Raw genomic sequence first — 16,381 nt, 5'->3', positions numbered from 1 at the left:
CAACCAATCTGGACATCAATCTCATACCATATACAAAAATTCACTTAAACTTTATCATAGATAGAATTCTAAGTGATAAAACTGACATTTAAAGCAGACAATATAGAAAAAAATATTTGGGACTTTGAGTTAGGCAAACATTTACTAAATAGTACATAAAAAGCACAACATATAAAAGAAAAAGTCAATAAATTAGACTTCATTAAATTAAAACCTTTTGCTCTTTGAAAACACTAAGGAAGCTACAGAGTGGGATAAAATATTTGCCCAATATGTATGTCCAAAGATTTGCATCTAGAATTATATATAAAATTCTTAAAACTCAAAAAGAGGCCAAAAATTCAATATAAAATGGATGAAAGGTTTGAATAGGTACTTAATCAGAGGACATATGGATGGCAAAAAAAAAAATAAAAAAGATGCTTAACATCATTAATCATTACAAAAATGCAAATTAACATATCTTTTTTAGCCACTTGGTCTCGTTTATTCAACCTGCTGTTGTAGCATAAAAGGAACCACAGATAATACAAAAATGAATAAAATGGCTGTGTTGGGATAAAATTTTATTCATGAATTTTGTATCTTTTTTACATTTTACAAATCCAAATTTGTGTGTGTGTGTGTGTGTGTGTGTGTGTGTGCATGTGTGTGTGTGTTTCTTTATTCGGTCTATTACTGATAGGCATTTGTGTTGGTTCCGAATCTTTGCTATTGTGAATGGTGCCACAATAAACGTGTGCAGGTGACTTTATGATAGAAAGATTTAGAATCCTTTGGGTATATACTCAGTAATGGAACTGCTGGGTTAAATGGTATTTCTAGTGCTAGATTCTTGAGGAATCGCCACACTGTCTTCCACAATGGTTGAACTAATTTACACTCCCACCAACAGTGTAAAAGGGTTCCTATTTCTCCACATTCTCTGCAGTATCTATTATCTCCTGACTTTTTGATGACTGTCATTCTAACTGGCATGAGATAGTATCTTATGTGGTTTTGATTTGCATTTCTTTAATGATCAGTGATAATGAGTTTTTCATATGTTTGGCCAAATAAATGTCTCCTTTTGAGAAGTGTCTGTTCATATATTCTTCACCTAGTTTTTGATGAGGTTGTTTTCTTTCTTGTAAATTTGTTTCAGTTCTTTGTAGATTATGGATATTAGCACTTTGTCAGATGGGTAGATTTCAGACGTTTTCTCCCATTCTGTAGGTTGCCTGTATGTTCACTCTAATGATTACTTCTTCTACTATGCAGAAGCTCTTTAGTTTAATTAGATCCCATTTGTCTATTTTGGCTTTTGTTGCCATTGCTTTTGATGTTTTAGTCATGAAGTCTTTGTCCGTTCCCATGTCCTGAATGGTACTGCATAGGTTTTCTTCTGGGTTTTTTATGGTTTTAGGTGTTATGTGTAAGTCTTTAATCTACCTCGAGTTAATTTTTGTATAAGGTGTAAGGAAGGGATCCAGTTTCAGTTTTCTGCATATGACTAGTCATTTCTCAATACCATTTATTAAAGAAAGAATTCTTTCCCTGTTGCTTGTTTTTGTCAGGTTTGTCAAAGATCAGATGGTTGTAGATGTGTGGTGTTATTTCTGAGGCCTCTATTCTGTTTCATTGGTCTGTATATCTGTTTTGGTACTGGTATCATGCTGTTTTGGTTACTGTAGCCTTGTAGTATAGTTTGAAGTCAGGTAGTGTGAAACTTCCAGCTTTGTTCTTTTTGCTTAGGACTGTCCTGGCTATGTGAGCTCTTTTTTGATTCCATGTGAAATTTAGCATTTTATTTTTTCCTCCAATTCTGTGAATAAAGTCAATGGTAGCTTGATGAGGATAGCACTGAATCTATAAATTACTTTAGGTAATTACTTTATGGTCATTTTCAAGATATTAACTCTTCCTAACCATGACCATGGAATTATTTATTTATTTGTGTTCTTACTTACTGATCAGTGTTTTGTAGTTCTCCTTGAAGAGGTCCTTCACATCCCTTGTAAGTTTTATTCCTAGCTATTTTATTCTCTTTGTAGCATTGTGAATGTGAGTTCACTCACGATTTGGCTGTTTGTCTGTTATTGGTGTATAGGAATGCTTGTGATTTTTGCACATTGATTTTGTATCTTGAGACTTTGCTGAGGTTGCTTATCAGCTTAAGGAGATTTTGGACTAAGACACTGGGGTTGACTGCATATGACTAGTCATATGATATGCAATCATGTAGTCTGCAAATAGAGAAAATTTGAGTTTCTCTTTTCCTAATTGAATACCCTTGATTTCCTTTTCTTGCCTGACTGCCCTGGCCAGAACTTCTAATGCTCTGTTGAATAGGAGTGGTGAGAGAGGGCATCTTGTCTTGTGCCAGTTTTCAAAGAAAATGCTTTAAGCTTTTGCCCAGTCAGTATGATATTCGCTGTGGATTTGTCATAAATAGCTCTTATTATTTTGAGGTACCTTCTATCAGTACCTAGTTTATTGAGAGTTTTTAGCATGAAGGGCTGTTGAATTTTGTTAAAGGCCTTCTCTGCATCGATTGAGATAATCATGTGGTTTTGGTCTTTGGTTCTGTTTATATGAAGGATTACCTTTACTGATTTGCGTATGTGGTGGATAAGCTTTTTGATGTGCTGTTGGATTCGGTTTGCCAGGATTTTACTGAAGGTTTTTGCATCGATATTCATCAGGGATATTGGCCTGAAATACTCTGTTTTTGTTGTGTCTCTGCCAGGTTTTGGTATCAGGATGATGCTGGCCTTAATAGATGAGTTAGGGAGCATTTCCTCTTTTTCTCTTGTTTGGAATAGTTTCATAAGGAATGGTACCAGCTCCTCTATATACATTTGGTAGAATTTCGCTGTGAAACCGTCTGTTGCTGGAAATTTTTTTGGTTGATGGCTATTAACTGCTGCCTCAATTTCAGACCTTGTTATTGATCTATTCAGAGATTCAGCTTCTTTCTGGTTTTGTCTTGGGAGGGTGTAAGTGTTCAGGAAATTATCTATTTCTTCTAGATTTTCTGGTTTATTTGTGTAGAGATGTTTATAGTATTCTCTGATGGTAGTTTATATTTTTGTGGAATCGGTGGTAATATCCCCTTTATCATTTTTTATTGTATCTATTTGATTCTTCTGTATTTTCTTATTAGTCTGGCTAGCCCTCTATTTTATTGATATTTTCAGAAAACCAGTTCCTGTATTCATTGACTTTTTAAAGGGTTTTTTGAGTCTATCTTCTTCAGTTCTGCTCTGATCTTAGTTATTTCTTGTCTTCTGCTAGCTTTTGAATTTGTTTGCTCTTGCTTCTCTAGTTCTTTGAATTGTGACATTAGGGTATTGATTTTAGATCTTTTCTGCTTTCTCTTATGGGCATTTAGTGCTATAAATTTCTCTCTACACATTGCTTTAAATGTGTCCCAGAGATACTGGTATGTGGTGTCTTTGTTCTTATTGGTTTCAAGTAACATCTTCATTTCTGTCTTCATTTTGTTATTTATTCAGTAATCTTCAGAAGCAGGTTGTTCAGTTTCCACGTAGTTATGTGGTTTTGAGTGATTTTCTTAATCCTGAGTTTTAATTTGATTGCACTGTGGTCTGAGAGACTGTTATGATTTCCGTTCTTTTGCATTTGCTGAGGAGTGATTTACTTCCAATTATGTGGTCAATTTTAAAGTAAGTGTGATGTGGTGCTGAGATGAACATACAGTCTGTTGATTTTGGGTGAAGAATTCTGTAGATGTCTATTAGGTCCGCTTGGTCCAGAGCTGAGTTCATGTACTAGATATTCTTGTTAATTTTCTGTCTTGTTGATCTAATATTGACAGTGGAGTGTTAAAGTCTCCCATTATTATTGTGTGAGAGTCTAAGTCTCTTTGTAGGTCTCTAAGAATTTGCTTTATGAATCTGGGTACTACTGTATTGGGTACACATATATTTAGGATAGTTAACTCTTCTTGTTGTATTGATCCCTTTATCATTATGTAATGCCCTTGTCTCTTTTGATCTTTATTGGGTTAAAGTCTGTTTTATCAGAATCTAGGATTGCAACCCCTGCTTTTTTTGTTCTCCATTTGCTTGGTAAATATTCCTCCAACCCTTTGTTTTGAACCTATGTGTGTCTTTGCATCTGAGATGGGTCTCCTGAATATAGCCCACCAATGGGTCTTGACTCCTTATCCAACTTGCCAGTCTGTGCTTTTTTAACTGGGGCATTTAGCCCATTTATATTTAAGGTTAATATTGTTTTGTGTGAATTTGATCCTGCCATTATGATGCTACCTGGGTATTTTGCCCATTAGTTGATGCAGTTTCTTCATAGTGTCAATAATCTTTATGATTTGGTATGTTTTTGCACTGGCTAGTACTGGTTGTTCCTTTCCATGGTTAGTGCTTCCTTCAGGTGCTCTTGTAAGGCAGGCCTGGTGGTAACAAAATCTCTCAGCCTTTGCTTGTCCATACAGGGCTTTATTTCTCCTTTACTTATGAAGCTTAGTTTAGTTTGGCTGTATATGAAATTCTGGGTTGAAAATTCTATTTTTTAATATTGAATAGTGGCCCCCACCCCCTTTTGGCTTGCAGGGTTTCTGCAGAGAGATCTGCTATTACTGTGATGGGCTTCCCTTTGTGGGTAACGAGACCTTTCTCTCTGGCTGTGCTTAACATTTTTTCTTCATTTCAACCTTGATGATTCTGATGATTATGTGTATTGGGGTTGCTTTTCTCGAGAAGTATCTATGTGGTGTTCTCTGTGTTTCCCGAATTTGAATGTTGGCCTGCTTTGCTAGGCTGGGGAAGTTATCCTGGAAAACTCCTGAAGAGTTTTACAACTTGGTTAGAACATGCTCCTTTAGCTCTGAGGAGTTTGTTATTACCCACCTTCTGAAACCTACTTCTGTCAATTTGTCACACTCATTCTCTGTCCAGTTTTGTTTTCTTGCTGGCAAATAGTTGTAATTCCTCAGAGGAGAAAAGGAGTTCTGGTTTTTGGAATTTTCAGCCTTTTTGCATTGATTTCTCCCCATCTTTGTGAATTTATCTACCCTTGGTCTTGGAAGTCAGTAACCTTTAGATGGGGTCTCTGAGTGGACGTCTTTTTTGATGTTGATACTATTCCTTTCTGTTAGTTTTCTAACAGTCAGACCCCTCTGCTGTAGGTCTGCTGGAGTTTGCTGGATATCTGACCCTGGTTGCCTGGGTATCACCAGTGGAGTCTGCAGAACAGCAAAGATTGCTGCTGGATACTTCCTCTGGTAGCTTCGTCCCAGAAGTGGACCTGCCAGATGCCAGCCAGAGCTCTCCTGTATGAGGTGTCTGTCAGCTCTTACTAGGAGGTGTCTCCCAGTCAGGATACAGGATACATGGGGTCAGGGAGCCACTTGAGGAGGCAGTCTGTCCTTTATCAGGGCTCAAAAACTGTGTTTATTTTTTACATTTTATAAAATATTTTTCCCTAACCATTTAAAAATATAAAAGCCATTTCTTATTCAGAGGCCATAGAGTAACAGCTCGTAGGCCAGATTTGGCCAATAGAATGTAGCTTGCAGATTCCTGATGTAGAGCAACACTGTTGTGGGAATTTAAAATGGTACAACCACTTTAAAAACAGTTGTGTATTTACCTAATAGACGAAATATATAAACACATAATGACTTGTTCATGAATGTTCATAGCCACTTTGTTTGTAGTAGCCTCAAATATCCATCAACAGGTGAATGGATATATTGTGGTATCTATGCAACAGTCTCCATCATAAACTATCAATACATACGACACAGAATGCATCTTAAAATAATTATGGTGAAAGGAACCTGTTTAAAACAAAAAAGTACAGGCTCATTTGCTCTTTAGTAATACAGTATGATTTCACTTACTATAAATTCTACTAAATTAAAGCTCATCCACAGTGAGAAAAAGCAGAATGGCAGTTGCCTGGGCAAGTGAGAGAGAGATGGAATACAAAGGACCACAAGGAAACATGTAAGAAATGTTTATTATTTCAGTTGTAGTGATGGTTTCTGAAGTGAACAGATATACCACAATCATCAAGTTGGCAATATGGTAATTATATTTAAATATGGTAATTGTATTTTATGTTCACTATAACTCACTGTAAGAAACAAACCTGGCCTCAGAAACTATTTTACAAATTGTACATTCTACTATAAATGTAAGTTAATTGTTTACCATCTGAGATACTTGGTTTTTAAACTTTGTATCTAGTTATAAAAGAGTGAGCTTTAATTTCTTCAATATGGCACCAGGATTTAGCAAGTAGATGTGAATTATACCTGGAGAATCGAGTGTATAAGAGGCAAGTATGATGATATTGGAAGGAAGGAAAAAAATAGAGAAAAAAAAAATATATATATATATACACCATTTACACGTTTACTTTCTTGACCATGAATAAAACCAGTCTTCCAGGATGTGGGAATTTAAGATGGTCTCTCTTCCTTAGCAATTTTAAGATCAATTTGATTTTCTCATGTCTTAAGAGTACCAATGAGACAAATTTGTTCTCAATTATACCAACTGGTAGGTAGAGAGTGAAGACTATAAGTTGCACCACTGAAAATTCTAGGTGCTAAGTGAGAAGTTAGAGGTAATCTAGCCCAGCTCATTCATTCTGAATATAAGAAAACTGAGGTACAGGAAGGTAAAGACACGTGGTAACACCTTTTAATTAGTTTTTGTTATGCACCAATCAGATATCAACCAACTGGTACTATGGACCAGTAGTAGTAGACAAGTTTATTTAGTTCTTTTAACAAGATAAATACGAGATTATATCAAAGATCACAATGGTCAAAGTGAATCACTGCCCTGGCCATTTTTTTTTTCCTGTATGTGTCTGGAAGCTGTTAACACACGTACATATGAAATGTGCATAGAGTAGTGGTATAGATTTCCCAAAAGATTCCATTTAAAATAGTTTGATATACATGTGAGCTTAAAAAATGTTAGACCAATATAAATTTAGGACGCATTGTTCCTAAAAATCAGTAACAGTAGTTTAGATTTTAAACCCGAGAAGTAAGCTGAGTGTGAGGTTATAATATAGAGCCTTCTGCTATACTTAATGACACTACTTACATTCAGCACTGATGAAAAGGTTGAAGTAAGTTCAAATATCATTGCTTTTACTTTTGTTGCTGAACCCTAAATGGAAACTCTGAAGCCCAAATTGATTTACAAAGTCCTATTATTCTCAGGCATCTTTGCTTCTTAAATGTATAACCAGCACAACATTACTTCGCATTACAAAAGCTTTGCAAGGTGATCCTTTTTTGTCTGTTTTTCCTGGTAGCTCCCTTGTCCCCTAAGTATGCATTATACGTTCTGAATAGGACCCTGTGAATGTAATTAAGGGTCACACATATGGTATAAAGAGTAGGGGATGAGGAATTAATTTCTCAGTTTTGCTTTCCTGGACTATAGATTGGTTTGCCAGTTACTATTCAATTCAGAAACACAGAGCTCAGAGGAAAAGACCAAACTGCTACAGCTGCTCTGCATTATAAAAAAGCAAGGGGAAGTGGGGGGAGAAAAAGATTAGATTTTATTTGCACACAAAATGAACATCCACAATCTGCACACTCTGGGACTAGCTCTGTGTTTTGGATTAGGTAGGGTATTTAAAAGTCTATCTTTTCCTCCCAAGTTCTACTCAGTTCATGAACATCATTAAAACTCAGAGAGAGTACCCCTCTGGGCCTTATTCATGCAAATTCTGGACTATTCAAAAGGAAGAACATAAAGATAACACAGAATGGCCAGGAAATTGCACTCTGAGGGTGGTTATTAATGACAACAAGGAATTTGGGGCGCAGAATTAAACCATGTTTACACTGAGCCACTTTCACAGTTGTCATTCCAAAGTGTGGTTTATTGCAATACCTATGACACTCACCAAGAAGATGAAGATTAAAACGCTTTTAAAGACCAAAAAAAAAAAAAAAAAAAAAAAAAAAAACACCACCAAAAATCATTAAAATGGGTGTACCTGTCTGTCTATTAATTAAGTACCTTAATGGAGATTGTCACGCTTACCATTTTGTTCCTATTCACAGTCAATTGGTTAGGCTTCCAGGAAATCAAATAAAACTAGCCTGCATCTTCTATATTTTATACTCAACAGCTGGTTTTTAACATCTCAGTAACACATCAATAGTATTGCCTTAACTTGTCAAGTTCCATCTTAACATTTAGATCTATTAACATAACATTAGTAGAAATTCTACAAAATTTTCTCCTATAAAAGGTATTGTCATTTCTGGTCTCTTCCCTAAATTGTTAAACAGTCAAAGTTTGATTTGATTTTCTCTTTTTTACAGTGTACTCAATTCCTCCCATTTTATCCCAAATGAGTACCATAAGAATCCAGGCAACTTTTTTCCTTTCTCCTACCCTCACACCAACTTTTACCCTGTCCTCATCTTCATCCACCTGCTGCTCAAGGTAACAGACTGTGGACATACACCTGCTTCCTTCCTCCTCAAGAAGGAAAAGGCACAAACAATACTTGCAAACAGAAAGAAAATACATAGCGCTAGAGGAGTTGGAGGGTGAGAGGAGGAGTAAAAAGGAAGAATAAAAATGAACAATAAATGAAGCATGGTTTTGATGACTTACTAGAAAACAGTATATGTGAACCAGACTGATAAAGCAGAGACAAACTTTTGGAGAAGACCATTGATGCACGGATAGGTGATCCTACTGCTCTGAAAAAGCTACAAAAACTCAACTAACAACAATGCACTGTCAGTGAATAATAATTATTAGAAATTAAAAATATAATGGTAGATTTGTTAATCCAGTTAGTAAACAAAATAATTAAACGGGAAGAGCAAAAACAAGTTACCAACTTAGAAGATAGAGAAAATTTCCCAGAATGAAATGTAAAAGAGAATGAGATAAAAAAAAAAATGAAACTAAAATTCATGAATAAGATCTAGACAATGTAATATCATTTTAGTAGGAAGTATAGAAAAGAAAAGAAGCAAAGGAGAAAAGGCAATCTTATTACCTAAATACAAAATAATTTCCTTGAGCTGAAGTATAATAGCAGCTCTTTGAATGAACAAAATCACTAAGTTATCAAGCAGGAAAAAAACAACAACAACAAAAAACCTTAAAAAGCCTACATTTATATAGATCTTGGTGAAATTTCAGAACTTAAAGATACCGAGGAAATGTTAAAACAGCAAGAGGTGAGAGGATAGTTTCCCTATTGCAGAATGAGGATTATGTCACAATCAGACTCTTCATTAGCAATCATAGATGCTAAAAATCATTAAGACAAAATCTTTAATGTGTTAAGAAAAATATTCATCAAATGTATTTAGTTTTTGAACAGTTTTTAAAATTATAATGGTGCATGAAAGAAAAACTTACTCCTTTCATTTTAAACCATATCAGCAAATATGGCCTACATGCCTGCTTGGTTTTTACATTTTTAAGTAATTAAAAAAAAAATCAATACTGTGACATATGGAAACTATATGAAACTCAAATTTCAATGTACACAAATAAAGTTTATTTAAATAGAGCCTTGTTCATTTGTGTATTATCTATGGCTGATTTAGAATGTACAGCTTTCACAGACTAATATATTTTCCCTCTGGTCCTTTACATCTGTGGCCCCTAATATTTTTGGCACTAGGGACTGGTTTCATGGAAGACAGGTTTTTCCATGGACTGTGGAGTATGGGGATATTGGGATGGTTTTGTGTTAAACTGTTCCATCTCAGATCATCAGGCATTACGTTCTCATAAGAATGTACAACCTAGATCCCTTGAATGTGCAGTTCACAACAGGGTTTGAGCTCCTATGAGGATCTAATGCTGTAGCTGATCTGACAGGAAGTCAAACTCAGGTGGTAAGGCTTACCTGCTGCTCACTTCCTGTTGTGTGGCCTGGTTCCTAACAGGGGAAGGACCAGTACTGGCCCACAGCCCAGGTGTTGGGGACCCCCAATTTACAGAGCCAACCCTTGTTTTAGACCCTTTGTTGTTTCATCACATTTATGTCAATCCCCCTACCTCCCACAGCCCCCCTGCAAAATATGCAATCCCATGTTTTATTTCTTCAGGGTTGCCTAAATCTTACTAAGTAACATGAATAGTAATAAACACCATAGCAGGACTCAAACAGGCTAAAAGGTAATGTAATTCTAGCTGAATAAACTCCACAATCAAATGTAAAGGCAAAATAATTAGTGTATAATGAGCAGTGAGGATGACCAGAGGTCATTTTCATGACCATCTTAGTTTTGGCAGGTTTTGGCCAGCTTCTTAAGGGCATCCTGTTGTATCAGCAAGGTCTTTGTGACCTGTATCTTGTGCCAACCTCCAATCTCATCCTGTGGCTAAGAATGCCTAAACTTCTGGCAACGCAGCACAGTAGGAATCAGCCTTATTTTACCCAGGCCCTATAGAAGATGGAGTGGCTCTGGTTCAAATACCTGACACTATTCTCCAGTTAACTTGTCTTTTGTTATAGAAGTGTTGGCTGTGACCCTTAGGATGGGTGGGGAACAGTATCACAGCTTTCTGCCCTACACTATTCTGTAGTCCAAGAATTACAAGAAAAACAAAAATGATTAATAGGGAACAAAATATGTGAGTCAAAGGATTATTATTTCTGGGTTAAGCCAAACTAAATTGGGGTTTGATGGCCCAGATGGGTATGTAAATAAATGGACAACAATTGATTGTGAGTGACAAAGTGAATCTGGGTCAGTTGAAGGTCTCTGATGTGATTTTGGCTGCGAGGTAATGGCTCCTGGATCCCAATTTACCTCAAATGTTTTGTAACCAAACAAGGATGTCATACAATAACCCATCTCTCAATATGGCCACTGAAGAGACTCCTGTCATCTTGAAGTCAAGATCTCTCCTTAAGGGTGCACATTAGGCTGAAGTCAAACAAGTTCCTGGTGAGCCCAGGGAAATAGCTCACTCTGTTTGAAAAAAGTACAGCCCAGCAGGCTTCCTCCCTTCAAATGTTTTCTCTTGACTAAAGCAACATGAAATGGAAAGAGAATAGCAACAACAACAACAACAACAAATAGTTCAGGCAAATGCCTTTTGCGGATAAATTACCCAGAAAGCCAGGCTGTTTTTCATGGCTACTGTCCCTTCAGCCCTGTTATTTCATGTACTCACCCAAATCCATGGGGTAGGACTCTATCTTGCAGGATTCATGCTTTGTTTATTGTCCGTGCCTCCGTACAATTTTGTGAGAAAGTCTAAATCCTTGAGGGAATTTTTCCTTGCTTGTTTTTATTGACTTTGGCCTTGCAGTATTTTAAAACTCATTTTTGCTTCCAATTATCAATGCTACTGACTTACTGAATTCTACTTCCTCCTGATTTTCCTACTTCCTCTTCTTCCCTTGAGCAGTTTTTTCTGCTTCAGGAATAAAGTTCTGACTTTTTCTCTCACCTCTTCACTCCAGTTAGCTTCCCCCTGCTGGTCTCAACTACTAATCGAACAATTTCTCCACACTAAATTACAGAATTATCCTGAGGCAACAAAACTTTTACATGAATGTTTCTTTGCAGTTCAAAAGTATTTTAGGCACTAGGTGAATGCCTAGTGAGAGTCTGTCCCAAAATGTACACAGCAGTATTCTTTGGGGCTTAATTTAAGCCATGAAAGCAAAAGATTAAAAAAAAAACATTCTTTTACCAACATGTTTTCCCCTCTTTTGCTTGGTATTTATCAGGGCTTCAAGGTCACATTTCGATATGGGCAGCATTGGGCTTATTCTAAGTCTTCCTCTATTAATAACAGCTCTTATGACTCCGACACCTTAGCTTGTCTGTGTCCGCCTTTAACGTTCTGTGAGCAAAAAAACAACTAGGCAGCGCTGCTCTTTTTTTTCCCCCCATCTCTTAGATTTGCTTCTGAACCTCTGCTGAATTATATTTGAATAATTCATCCAACTCAATTTTTACTGAGTGACTAACGTGCTAATTAAAAGAGGAGTCATTTTAAGGTTGGATTGGGTGCTCATTACTAAACATCGCTGTGAAATATTCATATTATATTTGGGAATTTGGGGGGAAATACAGAAAGGACAAGCATGTGTAAGCATGTTAATACCTTTTCAGAAACCATGATTAGAATCATCATTTTTTTTTCTGATTCTGAGAGTGTTTATGTTATAAATCCTGGGCTCTGCCATTTCTTCCTGGGTAAAAAGGCATTTAGGTAATGGATGATGCAATTTAAAACAAAAATATCAAAAAACTACAGCCCTGCCTAAATTGTTCAAGTGTCTAAAGAGCAATTGGATCCAGTAAACAAGGCTATCTTGATTCCAGGAAGGTCTCTTCATTTTTTTTAAACCATGTTTTATATGTAACATATTTCTGAATTTTATTGCACTTTATATGTGTCCAGACACACACCATTGTAGAAATAACGCCATTTCTGCCTAACAAGGAGATGAAATTTTAGTGACAATTGTTTAAAGATTGCCTGTGACATTCTGTGGGCAACTAATCTTTTGACCAGAGAACTTTCCCTAAACTTCATGGTCTAAAAACTTTGAAAAGTGTATTTGAAATTTTTGTGACATATACCAACTTCTCAGCCTTGATTAGGCTTCCTATCTAAAAGTATAGTAAAACCTTGATTAACGGAAATGTTTGAAGATTAGGATGTTCTGGCTAATTCTGTAATGAAAGAGACACCTTTTTATTTCAGCTATCATTAAAATTCTTTCCCAAATACATAGTTCTTCTTTCCTTAACATGATAGAAATCAGAAATGCACTTTTCTTTGATAATTGGAAATTATGGAATCATCATTGTGAACATCTAGGATCACTTCAAATTCCTATAGATATGCATGATTTAAAAGATTTTTACAAATAAATATATATTTCAAGTTATGGATTTCATAAAATCTGAGTTTATTAATCTGGCATTTCACCGTTTTTTTCTTAGTGTTTACTTCATATCAATAATTGAGTTGCATTATCTACTTGATCAATATTTACTGTATACTACTTTGAAAAATTAGTAAGAGATTCATTTTCTCCTGATAAGCCAGTCCCTGGGGGCAAGCCAAAGCATAAGGAAGCACACAAAGATGCTTTGAACATTGTAGCTGTTGGGAATTAATGGAGTTTCATTTCAGTATTTAAAAATGTGAGAAATAAAAGTATCACTATGCAGATAAATCCTTCACACAGTAGATAGATGTAAACTGGTTAATAGTCAAATTTCTCACGGCTCAAGTTGAGGGTAGGATGTAAAATGAATGTTGTTTCATAATACCACAATAGCTCACTGGAAGTATCATAACATCTAGGACTTGTTTGCAGAAAGCTTCTTTTTCAAGAGTAATATTTATCTGAAAGCAGTTTTCTCCTGCCCAACACCCTGAGCACTCTACATCTCCTTCCACTGTAATGGAAATTAGAGATCCACACAATGCTGAACTAAATTAGACAGCAGTCAAATCAAGATTCACAGACACAGAGGAAGAGATTTTACAGGAAATACAGACCTCCTTGAAAATAGCATTTAAAAATTAATAATTCTAAACACAAAGTATAAACTTTGACAAATTTACAAATGGAAAACGAGGGCTTTAATGTGAGTATGATTAAAAAGTTCTACTTATCACAAGAAAGCAAGAAATCTAAAAGGTGGGATAGCAAAAAGTAGAATGTTTTAAAATATAGGGCAGGAAAATCCAGCACAATAAAACCAGGATAGTTAGGAGAAGAAGGGATAGGATCAAGTGTTAAAAACTACCTGTTGAGTACTATGCTCCCTCCCTATCTAGCTGAGAGGATCGATTGTACCCCAAACCTCAGCATCACGTAACATACCCATGTGACAAACTTGTACATGTAAAAAGGTGAGATTATTTTAAAAAGAAAAGGAAAAAAGAAATGAAGCCCTGAGTAGAGGCAGAGTCGTGCCTATAGTCTCAATTGACTAAGTATATTCCACCAGTTTCCTTTGAGGATGCTTTGGATAATCTTCAGGTGGATTGGGAAGACTCAGGCACGGTTCCGGTCTAGGCCCATGGCCTTTCTAATTGGATGATCTTCAGAAGGAATTTTGACTTTAGTTTCCCACCAAAACAAGAAAGTTGACAAAGCTACCTATTGCTTGATATTGCTATTTCAGGATGAAATGAGATAAGGCACATACAAATCTATCATATGGACAGCATTTATACTGTATTATCTCGGAGACTGCTGCTGCTGCTACACCTATGACTACATGTGTGCACATAGCACAAAGGAAACATGGAGGTGACTACATGTGTGCACATAGCACAAAGGGAACATGGAGGAGAGAATGGCCTTCTCTGGCTAGGAGAGGTGGGAAGGCTTCACCGAGTAACCTTTGAGTTGGGCCTTGAGGGATGAGGACATTACCAGATTGAAAAAAATTAGTTTTAAGAAGGAGAGATGTAAGTGTGCATGTAAACAAACAACAAAAAAGAAATTTAAAATGAACAAGGCATACATGGCAGAGAAGTATTTCATATAGGGGTACATAAGACACTTTGAAAAGAAATTTCACAAAAATTATTTCATGTAAAGAGAGAGAGAGAGAATGTGTGTGTGTGTCTGTGTGTGTGTGTGTATGTCTCTCTCTCTCTCTCTCTCTCTCTCTCACCCCAAGTCTCACTTTGTGTGTAGGCTGGAGTGCACTGTGCACTGACTGGCACAATCTCAGCTCACTGCAACCTTGGCCTCCCAGGTTTAAGCAATCCAACTGTCTCAGCCTCCTGTGTAGCTAGGACCACAGGTATACACCACCACACCTAGCTAATTTTTTAATTTTTTGTTGAGATGTAGTGTCTCTATATTGCTCAGGCTAGTCTTGAACTTTCAGGATTAAGTGATTCATTCTCCTCGGCCTCCCAAAATTCTGGAATTACAGGCATGAGCCAGCATGCCTGGGCTTATTTGATTTTTAATAGCAGCTTTAATAAAGTGGGTTAGCAGGTTTGTTGTTGTTTTTACAAATGGTAATGCTATGTATGACTCAATTTTTTTTCAATGACAAAATATTTAATAATTGATGCATCCTTCCAACCTTATATAAATCAGTGAGGAGTAGGGACTAATTTGTTTAAACTAGCAGAGTTTGAGTTGTGTAGCTGAGATTTAATTGAGACACTTAGTTGTTTAAAGCAGAGTTCCCTCCCATGTAACAGTTTATGATTAGAGCCAATGATGTGACCCAGCTCATCTGAGGACATTGAAGTGGTCTGCCATAGAACCGTAATGAGCACCAACTCTGGATGGGTTAAAGATCAGTACAAGGTTGAGACTTTAATATCAAGAGTTCAAAGCTAAGTATAATTGGAATAAAAACAAAGCCAGCCAGGGATCACGCCAAAATGAACCCTGGTGAGTAGCTTCAAACACAGGCCACTGTCCAGGACTTGCTTTTGTGGGTTGGCATGTATATGGTATCTGAAATTACCAGGCTCATTTGGAGTTCCAAGGAAGAGACTAAAGTACTTAATAGGTATCTAATGATTAGAATATATAAATAAACCTCTCTAGTGAATGACTTAATAGTTTCTGAATTTCAAGAATCATATAGAACACTTGGAGATAGAAGGAATCCTAAAGTATCACCCAATTCAACTCCCACATTTTACAAATGAGAAAGCTCATTTGCCAAGAAGTCAAATAATAGGAAACCTGCAATAAAACCCCAGGTCTCCTGCTTCCTAATCCAATGCTCTGTTGTTTCACAGTAGGAATCATGGATTACAGTATTTCTTGCTGCCTAGATTCTGCCAAGCGTTCTACATGCAAATACATTTCTTTTCCTTTTACCCTTATAGTTCTAAGAATTACAGAGAGGTGAGAATCAAAATGGAGGTGAGGTGAAGAGAGTCTAGCAGAAAGAGCAAGATATCTGGTTAAAGCTATTCAGAAATGTTTGTGCTCTAGAATCAGGTTTTTGAGAGGGAGTGTTGCTCTGTTGCCAGGCTGGAGTGCAGTGGTGCAATCTGGGCTCACTTCAACCTCCACTTTCCGGTTACAAGTGATTCTCCTGCTTCAGCCTTCTGCATAACTGGGACTACAGGTGTGTGCCACCACGCCCAGCTAATTTTTGTATTTTTAGTAGAGATGGGGTTTCACCATGTTGGACAGGATAGTCTCGATAATCTCTTGACATTGTGATCCACCTGCCTCGATCGCCCTAAGTGCTGGGATTACAGGCGTCAGCCACCGTGCCCAGCCCAGAATCAGGTCTTCTTTATCTTGCTTCTTTCTATTTACCTCTACTCTACACATTATTTTCCTAAAATTCCCATAAGTTTAGCAATTGAAATTCTACTCCTTGGCTTTGCTGTGTGCCATGGCCAAGGACATTGTTAAACAATGC

Source organism: Sapajus apella, unplaced genomic scaffold, assembly GCF_009761245.1.
Source record: "Sapajus apella isolate SASKATOON/1434 unplaced genomic scaffold, GSC_monkey_1.0 scaffold50, whole genome shotgun sequence".
NCBI classification, from domain to species: domain Eukaryota; kingdom Metazoa; phylum Chordata; class Mammalia; order Primates; family Cebidae; genus Sapajus; species Sapajus apella.
This window is presented reverse-complemented; position numbering follows the sequence as displayed.